The 8,046-nt window shown below is 46.3% G+C and overlaps 1 pseudogene; it reads right to left on the bottom strand.

Annotated features, from left to right (window-relative positions):
• Positions 1-771: 771 nt before the first annotated feature.
• On the bottom strand, positions 772-1,656 carry LOC102276700 (large ribosomal subunit protein eL6 pseudogene; annotated as a pseudogene).
• Between the last annotated feature and the right edge of the window lie 6,390 nt (positions 1,657-8,046).

An 8,046-nucleotide genomic window follows, 5' to 3' on the forward strand; every position in this document is an offset into this window, starting at 1 on the left:
CTTCCACACCCTAGCATCGCATTCCTTCCCTTCTCTCCAGCCTAGGGTCCTTATGGTGCCCACCTAACTGCATCATGTGTCTGTTCCAGGGCATAAGAGAAGCAGCCCCCTTCTCTGGTGACTGGATTTTAGGATACCTGGCTTTGGCAACCTCTTGGGACAGACCTAAGGATTTGCTTTGCCTCTCCCTCCACGATGGGGCCATGGAGAACCTTCCCTGGGGCCCACTGCCCAGACAGGACAGGCAGGTTTCTCCTGCCTTATGCATGACAGCTGAGGGACTCTGGGCAAGGTGTATTCTGCTCTTGGATTCTCCCAAACATGGCTTTCTGTCAGTCTCACTGTCTGCGCAGATGGGTCCTGGCAGCAGGGTCAGGGCCTCTTTCAGAACCTAGATGTAGCCATGTTCCCTTCTGATTCTCCACAACCTCACCTTCAGATTAGCTTTCTGATCTGACAGGAGCAACGCTTGCTCTAGACTAATTCGTCCGGTACCATTCCAAGCCTACTGGCTTATGAACAGGTCCAGGGGCTTCCCTGGTGGCTCAGAGGTTGAAGTGTCTGCCTGCAATGTGGGAGACCCTGGTTCGATCCCTGGGTCGGAAAGATCCCCTGGAGAAGGAAATGGCAACCCACTCCAGTATTCTTGCCTGGAGAATCCCATGGACGGAGGAGTCTGGTAGGCTACAGTCCACAGGGTCATAAAAGTCGGACACAACTGAGCAACTTAACTACAGACTTTTTTTTTTTTTTTAATGACAAGTTATTTAATTAGGTTCTTTGCAAGAAGTTCAGAATACTACTTTGTGAGGATAAATCCCATTTGTGAGAGCAAACACAGAGGGGAGGTAGCCCTGGAGCTGAGGGACAGCTTTGATTCTTCACAGAATTTGTGAGTCCACAGCTTTCTGATCAACCTTGCGCTGCTCTGTGATCTCGTCTTTCTCTCTCTCTGTGTCGAAGATCTCGCCCTCCTGGTGTCTGGGTTTACGCAGCTTCTTCTTCTTGAAGTAAGCGTCAGTGAGATGTTCTGGGATTTTCACACCACTGATATCGATTTTGGTGGAGGTGGCAATGACAAATTTCTGGTGTGTTCTACGCAGAGGAACTCGATTGAGGGACAGAGGCCCGTCACAGGCAGCAAGCCACGGCCCAGCTGCTTCAGAAAAATGACCCTCTTGCCTCTGTGGCGCCCAGTGAGGATGATCAGAATGGTCCCAGGAGTGAAGCTGGCACGCAGCTTCCTCATATGCTTACTGAAGGGTTTTTTGCCATGACTCAACAGTTTCCGAGGCACGTCTTCAGTAGGGTAACACCTAGGCATTTTGCGAAGTTTGACCACTCAGGTACCACCATTCTTGTCTCCACCAACTGGTTTTGTGACAGTAGCAAGAACACGAACCTTCTTTTTCTTTTCGACCTTGGATTTAGCTGCTGAATACTTTCTCTTGTACAAGGCCTTTCAGGAGTACATGGCTGATGGGGAATATCTGCCAATTCCTCTGACCAGGACAGGATTTCGGCTGCAGTGGGGCTTCCCCTTCTTAACTTTCTTCACCTTTTCCACCTTTTTAGCCTTGTTGCCAGCATCAGCCTTCTTGGCTTCAGGTTTCTTCTCCTTAGTATCTGGCTTCTCAGCCTTTTCACCCGCCACCTTGCAAGATGGGAAAAGCAACTACAGACTTTTAAAAGTCAAAAGTCAACAGCCTAAGTGTTCATCAACAGATGAATGGGTAAAGAAGATACGCAATGGAATACTAGCCAGCCATAAAAAAGAATGAAATAATGCCATTTGTAGCAATATCAGCGGACCTGGAGATTATCATACTAAGTGAAACAAGAGAACAAAAGAGACAAATACCATACATCACTCAGACCATATGGAATCTAAGATGTGACACAAATGAATTTATCCATGACACAGAAACAGACTCACAGACAGAGAGAACAGGCTTGTGGTTGTCAAGGGGTGGAAGGATGGGCTGGGAGTTTGGAATCAGCAGATGGAAGCTATTATATAGAGAATACTAAACAGCAAGGTCCTGCCGCATTGCACGGCGAACTGTATTCAGTATCCTGTGATAAACCATAATGGAAAAGAACGTGAAAAAGAATCTATATGTATAACTGAATCACTTCGTGCCATTAATACGACAGAAATTAACATGATATTTGTAAATCAACTACACTTCAACAAAATAAAAAAATTTTTTAGTAAAAGTCAAAAGCCAAAAATTTGATCCATTCCTTAAGGCGATGAAAACTCACCCATTTGAACCAGGGAAGGTAATGGGTAACAGAAATTGTTGATGAAAGAAGCAATGGTTGGCGTTCCAAATAGTATCCTGTGTGCACACACACACACACACACACATATAATACAGTTTACATGAGCCCCATTGTAAACATGAAGCGGGGAGGTGTTTTTTATAGCCTAATACGGCCCCAGTACAGCCTACCTCTAAGTGCAGAGACAAAGGCTGCTGAGAGCGAGTTCAGCCTCCCAAGCAGTGAAATCTCCAGTCAGTGCTCAGCCAACATGGAGCCAGCAGGCCCTGGTTGCTGGGGGTTCACACAGAATCCTGCCCACACGTCCCTGCCCACAAGGAGTCTTCAGTCTGGAAGGAGACGAACAACACCCTATAAAGTACCCACAGGAGATGGTCATCTGTGACATTATAAAGCACTGTTGCCAAAATTGCTACAGGTGGGAAAGAAACCCTCACAAGGGTACACACACCCTTGAAAGCACTGCAGTTCATGGAGGTGGGGGAGTGCGAGTCCCAGCAGCAAGCATCTTGCTGGATCCACTCTAAAAGCCTGACCCCGTGCAAGTCATCTGCAGAGACTAAGACATTCCCAAGCAGTGAGCAGCCTCCTGGCCCAGCAGCTCAGAGGAGGCTATGAGGTAGCCCAGGGCTGGGTCCACCCTGCCCCAGGGTCCAGGCGGGGACAATTTGGCAGACCTGAGGAAGCTGAGTTCCAGACATTCTTGGAGGGGGCCTGGCCTGGGCTCTGGAACCACGGTATCTACGTTGCATCTACGCAGCCCCCCAGGTCTGTCTCCCTTTGACCCCTCCACCTGGTGCCCATAGCCTGCCCTCCTCCAGGGTCCCCATGTTTCACCTGCACTGTCCTCTGGCTTGGCCTTTCTGCCCTCCAAGCTGCCCTCTCCACTGCCCAGGGAGATTGTTTCTGAATTATTCATAAGATGGTGCCATTCTCCTGTTCTTTACTGCCTCCCCAGAGACTGCAGAATAAATTGCAAATCCCTTAGATTAATACACAGCTCCCCAGAGGCTCAGCCGACACCTGCCTCCACACCTTCTTTTCCTGCATGCCCAGCCCTTTCCACCAACTCTCACCCCCAGGGCTCCGCCCCAGCCGTCCTTTCTAACCAGCAATCCTTTCTTTGCCTCACTGGTTCCAGCTCATCGTTCTAGAGCCAATTCAAGACTCCTGCCTCTCAGGACACCTCCCCAGGTCTGCCAGCTGGGCCAGTATCTGCATTCTGATGCTCCATAGCTCTTCTTCCACGCTGTAGTCGGCCCCTCTGAGGAGGAGGCCTCCGTCTTATTCATCACCGTGTCCAACAGCTCTGGTGTACTCAGTGCTTGGGAGAAGCAGAGGAGAGTGGGAGGCAGAAGACAGGGTGTGATATTACCCAGACTCTTCTATCAAGACGGCACTCTCCCCTGGGGCGAGCACGCTTGACTGCATCAGTGCGCCCACCAGGCAACCACACTGCCCCTGTGCCCAGTGAGACTCCATCCCAGCCCCGCCACTCCCTCTCCATGACCCTCCCCTGGAGGTCGTGGGCCCTAATACGTTCCATCCTAACAACTTTTTTCCGAAGTTTTTATTTTGCCATCATTTTTTCTTTACTTTTATTTTTTTTCCTTAATTAAAAAAATTTTTTTATCAGAGTATACTTTTGCTTTACAGTATGTGTTAGTTTCAGGTTTATACAGCAGAGTGAATCAGTAATATGCATACATGTATATATACACACACACACATATATATATATATACGTCAGCTGTGTTTGAGATTTGTTTTCCATATAGGTCACTACCCTTTTTCAAAAAAACATTTCTTAAATTTACCTATTTATTTTTGGCTGTGCTGGGTCTTCGTTGCTGCGTGTTCTTTTCTCTAGTTGTGGTGAAGGGGGATTACTCTCTAGCTGTGGTCCTCGGGCTTCTCTTGTTGCGGAGCAGGAGATCCAGGATGTGCAGGCTTCAGAAGTTGCAGCACGTGGGCTCAGGACTTGCAGCCCCCAGTCCCTAGAGCACAGGCTCGGTAGTTGTGGCCCATGGCTTTAGCTGTTCCACAGCTGTGGGATCTTCCCAGACCAGGGATTAAACCCCTGTTTTCCTCCATTGACAAGCAGATTCTTCACCACTGAACCATCAGGGAAGCCCCTAGGCCGTTACTCTTTAATTTTAATTTTGAAATAAGAACAACTTCACAGAAAGTGACAAAGTAGCTGAGATCCCATGTACCCTTCACCCCATTTCCCCCCAGTGATATCTAACTGTGATCCACTATAAAACCAGGAATGTGCCTTTGGTCCAATATATGTGTATCAGTTCAGTTCAGTTGAGTCGCTCAGTTGTGTCCAACTCTTTGCGACCCCATGGACTGCAGCACACCAGGCTTCCCTGTCCATCACCAACTCTCAGAGCTTGTTCAAGCTCATGCCCATCAAGTCAGTGATGCCATCCAACCATCTCATCCTCTGTCATCCCCTTCTCCTCCTGCCTTCAATCTTTCCCAGCATCGGGGTCTTTTACAACGAGTCAGTTCTTCACATCAGGTGGCCAAAGTATTGGAGCTTCAGCTTCACCATCAGTACTTCCAATGAATATTCAGGCCTGATTTCCTTTAGAATTGACTGGTTTGATCTCCAAGAGACTCTCAAGAGTCTGCATATACGGGTACAGCTCTCTGCCATTGCATCACACACGCAGATTCACAGTGACTATCACCAGGGGCAAGATGCAGGACGATTCCAGCCCTCAGAGCCCTCCCTGATTCTGTCCCATCCTGATCACGCCCTCCCATCACATTCCTCCGCTCTGGCAACCACTAACCGTTCTCCAGTTTCATGATATTGTCATTTCAAGAATGTTATATAAATGGAATTGCAGAGGACGTGATGTGTTGAGATGGGCTTATTACCTCCATCATTCTGTGGTGTTACCAAGGAGTATTCCATGACATGGATGGACATACCACACCTCTCTTGGCCTTTCTCTTATTAAGGGATATCTGGGTTTGTGGATATCCCTCCAGTCCAAACTGGAGTTTGGACTCCAGTTTGTGATGACTCCAAATAAAGCTGCTATGAACAATTGTGTACATGTTTTTGCATGAACATAAATTTTATTTCTCTGGTATTTATCCCAAAGTGTTGATACCTAGGGATGTAATTGACAGGTCATATGATAAGAATATTTGTGTTTTTTTAAAAACCACCAAACCATTTTCCAGAGTGGCTGTTCCATTGTACCTGCCCACCAACAAAGTATGCAAGATCAAGGCTTTCTGTACCTTTGCCAGCATTTGGTGTTATCATTATTTTTCTTTTTTAAAAGTTAATTAATTATTTTATTTTTAGCTGCACTGGGTCTTCCCTGTTGTGTGCAGGCTTTTTCAGTTGTGGAGAGTGGGCGCTACTCTCTAATTCCGGTGCATGGGCTTCTCGCTGCGGTGGCCTGTCTCGTGGCAGAGCGTGGACTCGAGGTTGGCAGACTCAGTAGTTGTGGCACATGAGCTTAGTTGCTCTGCCATATGTGGGATCTTTCCAGACCAGGGATCAAACTCGTGTCCCCTGTATTGGCAGATGGATTCTTCTCTACTGTACCACCAGGAAAGTCCTATTTTTTCATTTTAGACATTCTGATTGGAGTATACTAAAAGCTCCAGTACTTTGGCCAACTGATGGGAAGAACTGACTCTTTGGAAAAGACCCTGATGCTGAGAAAGACTGAAGGCAGGAAGACAAGGGGATGACAGAGGATGAGATGGTTGGATGGCATCACCGACTCTATGAACATGACTTTGAACAAGCTTCGGAAGTTGGTGATGGACAGGGAAGTCTGCAGTCCATGGAGGTTGCAAAGAGTCAGACATGACTGAGCAACTGAACTAACTAACTAAATAGCTCATCATAGTCTTCATTTGCATCTGCCTGATGGCTAAACGTGTTAACATCTTTGCAGTGCTTCTCAACCATCTGTATATCCTCTTCAGTGAAACATCTCTTAACATCTTCTACCTGTTTTCTAATCAGATTGCTTATTTTTATACTGTTGAATTTTGACAGCTTTTTATATATTCTAGATAACTGTCCGTTGTCGGACATGTGGTCAGTAAATACTTTCCCACAGTCCATAGTTTGTCTTTTCATCCATTTAACAGGTTTTTTTAAGTCTTCCATATTTATTTATCTGGCTGTGTCAGGTCTTAGTTGCAGCTCTCAGGATTTTCGCTGTGGTGCACAGGCCTCTGTAGTGCGTGGGCTTCCCTCTAGTTGTAGCGCTCAGGCTCTAGATGCACCAGTCCAGTAGCTGTAGTGCACAAGCCTAGCTGTGCGTGCGAGATCTTAGGGCTTCCCAGGTGGCACTCGTGGTAGAGAACCCGCCTGCAATGCAGGAGGCATAAGAGATGCAGGTTCGATCCCTGGGTCAGGAAGATCCTCTGCAGAAGGGCATGGCAGCCCACTCCAGGATTTTTGGAGAATTCCACGGACAGAGGAGCCTGGTGGGCTACCATCCACAGGGTTGCAAAGAGTCACCTGACTAAAGCGACTTAGCACACACGCACGTGTGATCTTAGTTCCCTGACCAGGGATTGAACTCCAGCCCCCTGAATTCAAAGGCAGATTCTAAACCACAGGATCACCAAGAAAGTCCCTTAACAAAGACTTTCAATTTTGAAGTTAAATTTATCCTTTTTTTCTTTCAGAAATCACGTTTTTGGTGTTATATTTAAGTACTCTTCACCAAACCCTTAGTCTCAAAGATACCCCCCTATATCATCTTCTAAAAAGTGATAGCTTTATGTTGAAATCTACAATCCATTTTAAGTTACTTTTTGCAAAAACTGTGAACTGTTGGATTGCTATTGATATCCCATTACTCCAGCACAGTGAATGCCTTGGTCTTTTTTTTTTTTTTTGAAATGTTGCCTTGGCTACATCTTCCGGTACTATGCTGAGCAACAGTGGTGAAGGTGGACATCCTTGACTTGTTCCTTATATCCTAAGGCTAGGAGGAAAGCTTTAGTCTTTCACCATTAAGGAGAGATAAGAACGCCTTCCTCGGCGATCAATGCAAAGAAATAGAGGAAAATAACAGACTGGGAAAGACTAGAGATCTCTTCAAGAAAATTAGAGATACCAAGGGGACATTTCATGCAAAGATAGACTCAAAAAAGGGCAGAAATGATATGGACCTAATAGAAACAGAAGATATTAAGAAGAGGTGGCAAGAATACACAGAAAAACTATACAAAAAAGATCTTCATGACCAAGATAACCATGATGGTGTGATCACTCACCTAGAGCCAGACATTCTGGAATGTGAAGTCAAGTGGGCCTTAGGAAGCATCACTATGAACAAAGCTAGGGGAGGTGATGGCATTCCAGTTGAGCTAGTTCAAATCCTGAAAGATGATGCTGTGAAAGTGCTGCACTCAATATGCCAGCAAATCTGGAAAACTCAGCAGTGGCCACAGGACTGGAAAGGGTCAGTTTTCATTCCAGTCCCAAAGAAAGGCAATGCCAAAGAATGCTCAAACTACTGCACAATTCACACGCTAGTAAAATAATGCTCAAAATTCTCCAAGCCAGGCTTCAGCAGTACGTGAACCGTGAACTTCCAGATGTTCAAGCTGGTTTTAGAAAAGGCAAAGGAACCAGAGATCAAATTGCTGACATCTGCTGGATCACGGAAAAACCAAGAGAGTTCCAGAAAGACATCTATTTCTGCTTTATTGACTATGCCAAAGCCTTTGACTGTGTGGATCACAATAAACTGG

Source organism: Bos mutus, chromosome 2 (assembly GCF_027580195.1).
Source record: "Bos mutus isolate GX-2022 chromosome 2, NWIPB_WYAK_1.1, whole genome shotgun sequence".
Lineage (NCBI taxonomy): Eukaryota > Metazoa > Chordata > Mammalia > Artiodactyla > Bovidae > Bos > Bos mutus.